Genomic DNA, 13,078 nt, shown 5'->3' on the forward strand with positions numbered 1-13,078 from the left:
TAAAATCTGCTCCATAGAAGCCTCATTCTTAAAGGCCCAAGATAAAGCCACAGCTCTAACTGAATGAGCCGTAATTCTCTTAAAGGACCAGTCAACATATTAGATTTGCATAATCAACAAATGCAAGATAACAAGACAATGCAATAGCATTTAGTCTGAACTTCAAATGAGTAGTAGATTTTTTTATAACAAATTTCAAAGTTATGTATATTTCCACTCCCCTTGCACCATGTGATAGCAATCAGCCAATCACAAATGCATATACGTATAGTCTGTGAATTCTTGCACATGCTCAGTAGGATCTGGTGACTCAAAAAGTGTAAATATAAAAGACTGTGCACATTTTTTTTTAATGGAAGTAAATTGGAAAGTTGTTTAAAATTACATGCTGCATCTGAATCATGAAAATGTAATTTAACCTGAGTGTCCCTTTAAGAGGGTTATGACCCGCTGATTCATATGCCAAGCGAATAATACTCCTCAACCAAAAAGATAAGAAAAAGGAAGAGGCCTTCTGCCCTCTATGCTTCCCACAATAGACAACAAATAAGGAAGAAGTCTGTCTAAAATCCTTCGTAGCTTGAAGATAAAATTTCAATGCCCGAACCACATCCAAATGATGAAGTAACCGTTTCTTCGCGAAGAAGGATTAGGACACAAGGAAGGAACCACAATCTCCTGATTAATGTTACGATCAGAAACAACCTTAGGAAGAAAACCCAACCCAGTACGAAGAACAGCCTTATCAGCATGAAAAACTAGGTAAAGAGGCTCACATTGCAAGGCCGCCATTTCAGAGGCTCTGCGTGCTGAAGCAATAGCCAGCAGAAAAAAAATCTTCCAAGACAGTAATTTAATGTTAATCGAATGCATAGGCTCAAACAGAGCCTTCTACAAAACTTTAATAACTAGATTTAAACTCCAAGGAGGAACGGTAGGTCTAAACACAAGCCTGATTCTAGACAGAGCCTGAAGAAAAGACTGTACATCAGGAAGCTCAGCGAGCATCCTGTGCAATAACACCGATAGAGCTGAAATGTGTCCCTTTGGGGAACTCGCATTAAGGCCCTTCTCCATACTATCCTGGAGAAAGGAAAGAATCCTGGAAACCTAGACCTTATGCAAGGGGAATCCACGCTCTTCACAACAGAATAAGTAGGTCCTCCACACCTTATGATAGATGCGACGAGTGACCGGCTTTCAAGCTTGAATGAGAGTATCAATCACTCTCTCAGAAAAACCTCCCTTGGCTAGGACTAAGCGTTCAATCTCCACACAGTCAGCCTCAGAGAATCTAGATTTTGATGAACAAAGAGACCCTGTTCCAGCAGATCCCTGTGACAAGGTGACCTCCATGGAGGAGATGAAGACATCCCCACAAGGTCCGCGAACCACATCCTTCGCGGCCACGATGGAGCAATTAGAATTGCCGAAGCTTGCTCCTGCTTGACGCGGGCCACTACACGAGGGAGAAGATGTACACTAAACTAAACCTCCAAGGCACTGCTAATGTATCTATCAGCTCTGCCTGAGGATCCCTGGACCGCAACCCGTATCTGGGTAGCTTGGAATTGAGTCGGGACGCCATAAGATCTATCTCCGGCGTCCCCCATCTGTTGCATATCTCTGCAAACACCTCGGGATGGAGACACCATTCCCCCGGATGAAAGGATTGTCTGCTGAAAAAGTCTGCTTCCCAGTTGTCCACACCCGGAATGTGGATCGCTGACAGCGAGCAGTTGTGGGCCTCCGCCCATTCCAGACACCGAGATACTTCCCTCGGGAGCTCCTTGTTCTCCCCTGATGGTTGATGTAAGCCACTGAGGTTATGTTGACTGATTGGAATCTGATAAACTGGTACGAACCCAGAAGAGGCCAAGCCTTCAGAGCATTGAGATTGCTCGAAGTTCCAAAATGTTGATCGGGAGGAGAGATAACTCTTGAGTCCACAGGCCCTGTGCCTTCCTGGCACCCCAAACAGCTCCCCGTCCAGAAAGACTTGCGTCCGTAGTCATAATATCCCAGGATGGTCTTAAGAAGGATGTCCCTTGGGACAGGTGATCTGGACAGAGCCACCAAGAGAGCATTTTTCCGGTTGTCCAGAGAAATCTGTTGTGACAGTTTCGAGTGGTCGCACTTCCACTGGCTCAGCATGCACAGCTGAAGAGGCCTGAGATGAAACCTGGCGAATGGAATGATGTCTATGCTGGACACCATGAGTCCAATTACCTCCATACACCAGGCCACAGAGGGCCTTAAGGAGGTCTGTAGGGCAAGACAACTGGAAGTTAGCTTGTAACGTCTCTGGTCTGTAAGAAATTTCCTCATGGATATGGAATCTATTATCGTACCCAGGAATTCCACCCTGGTACGGGGAACAAGAGAACTCATACTCTTTTATTTACAGGGAACCGCATTGTGAGAACCGTGACTATGTGTCATTCTTTTTAACATTTATATCCGATATTGCATGAAATTTAAAACAACATTGTATAATATATTAAATATGAATATGAGTTTCTTTCATCAAATGTTTTAAACATGTACAAATATTAATTCAGAATGCTTGTTACTTCAAGGGGGATTATTTGCTAGTAGCCTCGGTATCTATTAGTTATTTCAAGTTCAGAATAGATGCTTTTAAAATATTTTGATGCGTGATAAATTCTATATATGCTCGTTATTACTAGGGGTATTATCGCTGCTAAGCGCTCACATCTGACCTGCTAGAAAACGCTTGCACTTCTGTCACAATACAACTCTGTATGATACCCGCAACTTTCCAATTAGACGTGATCTCCATAATTTATTTTTAAATAACAATAAGCATACTTATTTTAATTAAAAGTAGATCTCTTTAAAATATAATATAGCGAATAAAGATGTTTGCCAAATATATACTCTTTTATTTACAGGCAACCGCATTGTGAGAACCGTGACTATGTGTCATTCTTTTTAACATTTATATCCGATATTGCATGAAATTTAAAACTACATTGTATAATATATTAAATTTGAATATGAGTTTCTTTCATCAAATGTTTTAAACATGTACAAATATTAATTCATAATGCTCGTTACTTCAAGGGGGATTATTTGCTAGTAGCCTCGCTATCTTTTAGTTATTTCTAGTTCAAGATAGATGCTTTTAAGATATTTGGATGCGTGAGTTATTCAATATATGCTCGTTATTACTAGGGGTATTATCGCTGCTAAGCGCTCACATCTTACCTGCTCGAGAACGCTGAAACATCTGTTGAGAATGCTCGATTACGGCGGTCTGCAGATTAAAAGGATGGTGACGTTTTGGATGACGCGCAAAAATAAAGCGCATGCGCAGTACGGCGAATTACGGCCATATTGATAACACAGGTTATCAGGCACTATTGGTAACGGCGATCGAAAGAAGTAAGTGTGGGTTTGGAAATATATTAATTTTTGAAAATGAATATATAGTAAACCGTGAATAATTTTTAATTAAAGCATATTACCAATATGATTTATTAATAGGTTATTTTAGTTTCAAATACAGTTTTTTCAAAGGTTTAGTGTCCCTTTAAAGTAGCTTCCCACTAAAGTCACATTAAAGAAAAGTAGCTTTATTGCACAGCCACATACAACAAACCTATTTTCCAGTGATCGTACGCTTGTTGAATGCTTAAATATTTTAGAATACGAAGTTTAATTACGTGCAGTAAATAAGGTAGTATTTGTGTTTTATTTTATTAGAATCAGTGGGGGCTTTTTGGTTACTGATGCATGCTTTGAGGGTTCTATAATGTCCCAGAAACTAAAGGCATTCCTTAAAGAAACACTTTTCCAGATTTGGGCCACATTGGATCATAGTACTTGGAGTTTCAGGGAGATTGCACTCCATTTGCTGTCATCAGGGAGCCACTATTAAAATCAGGGAGACTCCCTGAACTTCAGGGAGACTTGGGATGTCTGGGTTTGAACTTTTCTCAATCTACGCTGTAGCTACAAAAAAAAAAAAAGTGTTGTACGTCTAGACTGCTGATTGGTGAACTGTTCAAACTGCTATATCACAAAAATAATAACTTTTGAAGTGGGTGGTGGAGGGTATTTGAGTTTCATATCTACTTTACAAAGTTAGTTATAGAGCATCTTCATTACAACTTATTAATTAAACTCCATCTAAAATATTGCTAACATTCTGGGTCTGTTTATACAAAAGGGAACGTTTACCAACACTTTAGTAAATGTGCTAAATATACACTATGTTCTTGGTATGTTAATAAATGTACTGTGTGCATATATTACAATTATTACTTGCATAACAAATATTACACTATAAATTGGATTTTTAGCTTCTACATTTGGCTCAATTATTGTATCAATATACACTTTAGGTATGCATAAAAATTATATTAAACCCCTAACACACACAGACACCTGTGTGTTCTTTTTGTACTATATTTATCAGGACCCTCGGAAGGGAGGTCCTCCAGGTGGGCACCACACTCGATTGGACATAATTACACTGGACATTTGGTAGCTAGTGTGTGCTGGTCCTACTTTCTCTATACACCGACATTAACATTCAGTGTCTGACAGCAGATGATACAAACACCTCTTGAGTAATTACCGATACGCTTGCATCTCTAAGAACACATGAATCCTGTGGGACTAGATTTTCTTAACACACACAAAGCTGTATAAGTATCATATTAACATGCCACTTGGGGTACTACGAGCATTAAGCCCATATTTCGTAGATTAATATTTACACATAAAAGCACACCTACCTTAAACATGTAGTACTGAAAACATTGTGCTTAAGTTTTATATACTGTACAGTTACTCGCTTTCCAAAGCAGCAAAAAAAAAACAGATGAGTTGTGTACATTGGTTGCATAGCAACTCCGAGATTTAAAGTGAAAGTAAATGTGGTCCCATTTGAACAAAGTACTGCATTGCCTAACTGTAAGAAGCAAATCGCTTTTTTTTCTAATAAATGTATTGATTTATGCCTTTTTTTTAATACCTTATTTTTATACCGATATGCTGCTGACTCCTCCTATCTACTTCTTCCTACTTTTTTGCAGTGTTTGCGTATAGAGCGGTCCCACCCGCTCTATACGTATTAGAGAAGTGCATTTACATGGACAATTTATTGTGCGCATGCGCGAATCGCTGGGCCATGCAGAAGTCATATGGGTAATGCAGAAGTCATTGATTTGTGCAAGTTACATCGACCATATTGGTACTCCCAAATACAAACGCACGAGCGTGAAAAGGGCACGTTCTATCACGGCCATCTTACGCCTCCAAAAACGTTGTTGTCAGCTAGGATAATGGCAATCGGATATATGTTACCTTCAAAGTAGTTACCGTGATTTTCTGTACAGAAATTGGGCAAAACAGATCTGCAGTTGTGAAATAAAAACCGCGCTCACTTTATCAGTCTAGGCTTCGATAAATAACGCATTTTTCAAAGATACATAAAGTTTGGGTTTAATATAAATATCAGCACTAATATATTAGCGTATATACAAATACTTTAATTTATATTCTAGTTTAAATTATTAACCAGTTTATTTTTTAACTAGTATAGATCTGGTTATTCATGTTTGAATATTTACAAAAGGAAAATGGCAGACCTTAAAGATATATTGTGTGACACTTCTCATTAATGTTCTTACTTGTATTTTTTATAACAATAATACATTTGTGCCCTGCAATTATAAACTTTGTCGGCAGAGAGCACATCACTATTTTTTTCCAAATGTTGACAATCACTTCCTGCTTGTTGCTTCCTTGTCAATATTGCACTGCCCTAACCACCAATAACATACAAGTCATGCAATCTGGGCCAATAAGAATGCAATCTGACTAAAAATACTGTGATTGACAGCAGCCTCATCCAATCTGAGAGCCAGACTTATTTCCGACTACTATTCTGGTTAACCATACTGTACTTTCTGGCTGCTACTACGGGAACAGAACAGGTGAATTTTGAGTCTGTGTGTGATGTTTTAATCAATGTAGGAGATTATTATTTGTGTAGATCATTTTACGTAATTTCTGAAATATGGATATGTCAATGTATAGTTTCTATTTTGTTAAGAGTTGATTTTATCTAAATACTTATTCAAAAGGGAGATATTTAAAGAGACATTTTAATTCGTTAGATAATTTTATTTTAAAACTAGCTCTCCTTGTATACTATTGTGTGTTTGTAACACCCCCGCAAACAGCAAAATATTGGATACAGCCAGCAAACCAATAAGGAGTGGTACACAGTCATCATATGTGTGCTGCTTAGTACTTGCTTTGTGCTATGTAGGTAAGAAATAGAGCAGTAAGAAATGCACTAATCCCCTTACAATTCCTTGGATAGGCATTAAGTTATGAAAAAAATAAAATTTCTCCAACATAGGTGTGTCCGGTCCACGGCGTCATCCTTACTTGTGGGATATTCTCTTCCCCAACAGGAAATGGCAAAGAGCCCAGCAAAGCTGGTCACATGATCCCTCCTAGGCTCCGCCTACCCCAGTCATTCTCTTTGCCGTTGTACAGGCAACATCTCCACGGAGATGGCTTAGAGTTTTTTAGTGTTTAACTGTAGTTTTTATTATTCAATCAAGAGTTTGTTATTTTAAAATAGTGCTGGTATGTACTATTTACTCAGAAACAGAAAAGAGATGAAGATTTCTGTTTGTATGAGGAAAATGATTTTAGCACCGTAACTAAAATCCATGGCTGTTCCACACAGGACTGTTGAGAGCAATTAACTTCAGTTGGGGGAACAGTGTGCAGTCTCTTGCTGCTTGAGGTATGACACATTCTAACAAGACGATGTAATGCTGGAAGCTGTCATTTTTCCCTATGGGATCCGGTAAGCCATGTTTATTACGATGGTAAATAAGGGCTTCACAAGGGCTTATTAAGATTGTAGACTTTTCTGGGCTAAATCGATTCAGTTTTAAAACATATTTAGCTTTGAGGAATCATTTTATCTGGGTTTATTGATATTATAATATCGGCAGGCACTGTATTAGACACCTTATTTCTCTGGGGCTTTCCCAAAGCATAAGCAGAGTCTCATTTTCGCGCCGGTGTGGCGCACTTGTTTTTGAGAGGCATGGCATGCAGTCGCATGTGAGAGGAGCTCTGATACTTAGAAAAGACTTTCTGAAGGCGTCATTTGGTATCGTATTCCCCTTTGGGCTTGGTTGGGTCTCAGCAAAGCAGATACCAGGGACTGTAAAGGGGTTAAAGTGTTAAAACGGCTCCGGTTCCGTTATTTTAAGGGTTAAAGCTTCCAAATTTGGTGTGCAATACTTTTAAGGCTTTAAGACACTGTGGTGAAAATTTGGTGAATTTTGTACAATTCCTTCATGTTTTTTCGCAATTGCAGTAATAAAGTGTGTTCAGTTTAAAATTTAAAGTGACAGTAACGGTTTTATTTTAAAACGTTTTTTGTACTTTATTATCAAGTTTATGCCTGTTTAACATGTCTGAACTACCAGATAGACTGTGTTCTGAATGTGGGGAAGCCAGAATTCCTGTTCATTTAAATAAATGTGATTTATGTGATAATGACAATGATGCCCAAGATGATTCCTCAAGTGAGGGGAGTAAGCATGGTACTGCATCATTCCCTCCTTCGTCTACACGAGTCTTGCCCACTCAGGAGGCCCCTAGTACATCTAGCGCGCCAATACTGCTTACTATGCAACAATTAACGGCTGTAATGGATAATTCTGTCAAAAACATTTTAGCCAAAATGAACCCTTGTCAGCGTAAGCGTGGCTGCTCTGTTTTAGTTACTGAAGAGCATGACGACGCTGATATTAATATCTCTGAAGGGCCCCTAACCCAATCTGAGGGGGCCAGGGAGGTTTTGTCTGAGGGAGAAATTACTGATTCAGGGAACATTTCTCAACAGGCTGAACCTGATGTAATTGCATTTAAATTTAAGTTGGAACATCTCCGCATTCTGCTTAAGGAGGTATTATCCACTCTGGATGATTGTGAAAAGTTGGTCATCCCAGAGAAACTATGTAAAATGGACAAGTTCCTAGAGGTGCCGGAGCTCCCAGAAGCTTTTCCTATACCCAAGCGGGTGGCGGACATTGTTAATAAAGAATGGGAAAGGCCCGGTATTCCTTTCGTCCCTCCCCCCATATTTAAAAAATTGTTTCCTATGGTCGACCCCAGAAAGGACTTATGGCAGACAGTCCCCAAGGTCGAGGGAGCGGTTTCTACTTTAAACAAACGCACCACTATACCCATAGAGGATAGTTGTGCTTTCAAAGATCCTATGGATAAAAAATTAGAAGGTTTGCTTAAAAAGATGTTTGTTCAGCAGGGTTACCTTCTACAACCAATTTCATGCATTGTCCCTGTCACTACAGCCGCATGTTTCTGGTTTGATGAACTGATAAAGGCGCTCGATAGTGATTCTCCTCCTTATGAGGAGATTATGGACAGAATCAATGCTCTCAAATTGGCTAATTCTTTCACCCTAGACGCCACTTTGCAATTGGCTAGGTTAGCGGCTAAGAATTCTGGGTTTGCTATTGTGGCGCGCAGAGCGCTTTGGTTGAAATCTTGGTCGGCTGACGCGTCTTCCAAGAACAAGCTACTAAACATTCCTTTCAAGGGGAAAACGCTGTTTGGCCCTGACTTGAAAGAGATTATCTCGGATATCACTGGGGGTAAGGGCCACGCCCTTCCTCAGGATCGGCCTTTCAAGGCGAAAAATAGACCCAATTTTCGTCCCTTTCGTAAAAACGGACCAGCCCAAAGTGCTACGTCCTCTAAGCAAGAGGGTAATACTTCTCAAGCCAAGCCAGCTTGGAGACCAATGCAAGGCTGGAACAAGGGAAAGCAGGCCAAGAAGCCTGCCACTGCTACCAAGACAGCATGAAATATTGGCCCCCGATCCGGGACCGGATCTGGTGGGGGGCAGACTCTCTCTCTTCGCTCAGGCTTGGGCAAGAGATGTTCTGGATCCTTGGGCGCTAGAAATAGTCTCCCAGGGTTATCTTCTGGAATTCAAGGGACTTCCCCCAAGGGGGAGGTTCCACAGGTCTCAGTTGTCTTCAGACCACATAAAAAGACAGGCGTTCTTACATTGTGTAGAAGACCTGTTAAAAATGGGAGTGATTCATCCTGTTCCACTAAGAGAACAAGGGATGGGGTTCTACTCCAATCTGTTCATAGTTCCCAAAAAAGAGGGAACGTTCAGACCAATCTTAGATCTCAAGATCTTAAACAAGTTTCTCAAGGTTCCATCTTTCAAGATGGAAACCATTCGAACTATTCTTCCTTCCATCCAGGAGGGTCAATTCATGACCACGGTGGATTTAAAGGATGCGTATCTACATATTCCTATCCACAAGGAACATCATCGGTTCCTAAGGTTTGCATTCCTGGACAAACATTACCAGTTCGTGGCGCTTCCTTTCGGATTAGCCACTGCCCCAAGGATTTTCACAAAGGTACTAGGCTCCCTTCTAGCGGTGCTAAGACCAAGGGGCATTGCAGTAGTACCTTACCTGGACGACATTCTGATTCAAGCGTCGTCCCTTCCTCAAGCAAAGGCTCACACGGACATTGTCCTGGCCTTTCTCAGATCTCACGGCTGGAAAGTGAACGTGGAAAAGAGTTCTCTATCCCCGTCAACAAGGGTTCCCTTCTTGGGAACAATTATAGACTCTTTAGAAATGAGGATCTTTCTAACAGAGGCCAGAAAAACAAAACTTCTAGACTCTTGTCGGATACTTCATTCCGTTCCTCTTCCTTCCATAGCTCAGTGCATGGAAGTGATCGGGTTGATGGTAGCGGCGATGGACATAGTTCCTTTTGCGCGCATTCATCTAAGACCATTACAACTGTGCATGCTCAGTCAGTGGAATGGGGACTATACAGACTTGTCTCCGAAGATACAAGTAAATCAGAGGACCAGAGACTCACTCCGTTGGTGGCTGTCCCTGGACAATCTGTCTCAAGGGATGACGTTCCGCAGACCAGAGTGGGTCATTGTCACGACCGACGCCAGTCTGATGGGCTGGGGCGCGGTCTGGGGATCCCTGAAAGCTCAGGGTCTTTGGTCTCGGGAAGAATCTCTTCTACCGATAAATATTCTGGAACTGAGAGCGATATTCAATGCTCTCAAGGCCTGGCCTCGGCTAGCGAGGACCAAGTTCATACGGTTTCAATCAGACAACATGACAACTGTTGCGTACATCAACCATCAGGGGGGAACAAGGAGTTCCCTAGCGATGGAAGAAGTGACCAAAATCATTCTATGGGCGGAGTCTCACTCCTGCCACCTGTCTGCTATCCACATCCCAGGAGTGGAAAATTGGGAAGCGGATTTTCTGAGTCGTCAGACATTGCATCCGGGGGAGTGGGAACTCCATCCGGAAATCTTTGCCCAAGTCACTCACCTGTGGGGCATTCCAGACATGGATCTGATGGCCTCTCGTCAGAACTTCAAAGTTCCTTGCTACGGGGCCAGATCCAGGGATCCCAAGGCGGCTCTAGTGGATGCACTAGTAGCACCTTGGACCTTCAAACTAGCTTATGTGTTCCCGCCATTTCCTCTCATCCCCAGGCTGGTAGCCAGGATCAATCAGGAGAGGGCGTCGGTGATCTTGATAGCTCCTGCGTGGCCACGCAGGACTTGGTATGCAGATCTGGTGAATATGTCATCGGCTCCACCTTGGAAGCTACCTTTGAGACGAGACCTTCTTGTTCAGGGTCCGTTCGAACATCCGAATCTGGTTTCACTCCAGCTGACTGCTTGGAGATTGAACGCTTGATTTTATCGAAGCGAGGATTCTCAGATTCTGTTATCGATACTCTTGTTCAGGCCAGAAAGCCTGTAACTAGAAAGATTTACCACAAAATTTGGAAAAAATATATCTGTTGGTGTGAATCTAAAGGATTCCCTTGGGACAAGGTTAAGATTCCTAGGATTCTATCCTTCCTTCAAGAAGGATTGGAAAAAGGATTATCTGCTAGTTCCCTGAAGGGACAGATTTCTGCCTTGTCGGTATTACTTCACAAAAAGCTGGCAGCTGTGCCAGATGTTCAAGCCTTTGTTCAGGCTCTGGTTAGAATCAAGCCTGTTTACAAACCTTTGACTCCTCCTTGGAGTCTCAATTTAGTTCTTTCAGTTCTTCAGGGGGTTCCGTTTGAACCCTTACATTCCGTTGATATTAAGTTATTATCTTGGAAAGTTTTGTTTTTAGTTGCGATTTCTTCTGCTAGAAGAGTCTCAGAATTATCTGCTCCGCAGTGTTCTCCTCCTTATCTGGTGTTCCATGCAGATAAGGTGGTTTTACGTACTAAACCTGGTTTTCTTCCAAAAGTTGTTTCTAACAAAAACATTAACCAGGAGATTATCGTACCTTCTCTGTGTCCAAAACCAGTTTCAAAGAAGGAACGTTTGTTGCACAATTTGGATGTTGTTCGCGCTCTAAAATTCTATTTAGATGCTACAAAGGATTTTAGACAAACATCTTCCTTGTTTGTTGTTTATTCAGGTAAAAGGAGAGGTCAAAAAGCAACTTCTACCTCTCTCTCTTTTTGGATTAAAAGCATCATCAGATTGGCTTACGAGACTGCCGGACGGCAGCCTCCCGAAAGAATCACAGCTCATTCCACTAGGGCTGTGGCTTCCACATGGGCCTTCAAGAACGAGGCTTCTGTTGATCAGATATGTAAGGCAGCGACTTGGTCTTCACTGCACACTTTTACCAAATTTTACAAGTTTGATACTTTTGCTTCTTCTGAGGCTATTTTTGGGAGAAAGGTTTTGCAAGCCGTGGTGCCTTCCATTTAGGTGACCTGATTTGCTCCCTCCCTTCATCCGTGTCCTAAAGCTTTGGTATTGGTTCCCACAAGTAAGGATGACGCCGTGGACCGGACACACCTATGTTGGAGAAAACAGAATTTATGTTTACCTGATAAATTTCTTTCTCCAACGGTGTGTCCGGTCCACGGCCCGCCCTGGTTTTTTAATCAGGTCTGATAATTTATTTTCTTTAACTACAGTCACCACGGTACCATATGGTTTCTCCTATGCAAATATTCCTCCTTAACGTCGGTCGAATGACTGGGGTAGGCGGAGCCTAGGAGGGATCATGTGACCAGCTTTGCTGGGCTCTTTGCCATTTCCTGTTGGGGAAGAGAATATCCCACAAGTAAGGATGACGCCGTGGACCGGACACACCGTTGGAGAAAGAAATTTATCAGGTAAACATAAATTCTGTTTTTTATTACATTATATGAGTATGGCTAAGTATTTTTATTAGTTTCTGACATCAAGATACATGCCTGATTTTTATTATACTTTTAGTTGCATATTTAGGTTTTGTGTTGCTTTAGTTAGAAATATATTGTGCAGCCTTCCTCACTTTCCAGTGGTATGTAATATTTACCTCTAGAGGGGGTTGGACTTTTGGGTCACTGAGGTCAGTGTTTCCTCCAAACACCTGCTTCCATATATCCTGTCATTATTATTATAGCTATTTTATTAAAGGGCCATAATAGTAAAAAAAAAAAATGCTCTAATTTGTTAGATCATGTGATTTTATGACTATTGACCCTGCACTACCGTTTGTTTAACTACTAGCAAAGCGGTCAAACACACAGTAGAAGTGCCGCTCGGTACCTGTGGTTAGCACTACAGGTCCCGAGCGGAAACCGCTGCTGACCCAATCAGCACGACTCAGATGTGCAACTAGCACTGCTTATTGGATCAGCTTCGGTTTCCACTCGGGACCTGCAGTGCTCTGGGGGTCTCAAATGGCACTTCTACCGTGTTTAACCCCTTTGCAGGGGTTAAACACGGTATTGTAGGGTCGAAAGTCTTAAAGGGACATTGTACACTAGATTTTTCTTTGCATAAATGTTTTGTAGATGAGCCATTTATATAGCCCATACAGGTTTTAGTTAAAAAAAAGGTATAGTTTTGCTTATTTTTAAATAACATTGCGCTGATTTTCAGACTCCTAATCAAGCCCCTATGATTTAGAAGTATATTGTTGTCTACCTACTCCAGCTTGCTCCTGTTTGTGTAAAGGGTCTTTTCATATGC

At 41.3% G+C, this 13,078-nt stretch overlaps 2 protein-coding genes across 3 annotated transcripts in view; one reads left to right on the forward strand and one right to left on the reverse strand.

The window, feature by feature from the left end:
* Nucleotides 1-5,115, reverse strand: part of STPG1 (sperm tail PG-rich repeat containing 1) — a 362,003-nt gene extending 356,888 nt beyond the window's left edge. The window contains exon 1 of the mRNA XM_053707188.1: nucleotides 5,006-5,115. The gene's annotated coding sequence lies outside the window, so the exon portion shown is untranslated. The remainder of the gene's footprint in view (nucleotides 1-5,005) is intronic.
* Nucleotides 5,116-5,722: 607 nt separating this feature from the next.
* LOC128653727 (NIPA-like protein 3) overlaps nucleotides 5,723-13,078 on the forward strand; it is an 80,308-nt gene continuing 72,952 nt past the window's right edge. Inside the window, exon 1 of one of the 2 annotated variants that reach the window (XM_053707189.1) lies at nucleotides 5,723-5,969. The gene's annotated coding sequence lies outside the window, so the exon portion shown is untranslated. The remainder of the gene's footprint in view (nucleotides 5,970-13,078) is intronic. The other variant, XM_053707190.1, reaches the window with a different exon arrangement.

Source organism: Bombina bombina, chromosome 3 (genome assembly GCF_027579735.1).
Source record: "Bombina bombina isolate aBomBom1 chromosome 3, aBomBom1.pri, whole genome shotgun sequence".
Classification (NCBI taxonomy): Eukaryota; Metazoa; Chordata; class Amphibia; order Anura; family Bombinatoridae; genus Bombina; species Bombina bombina.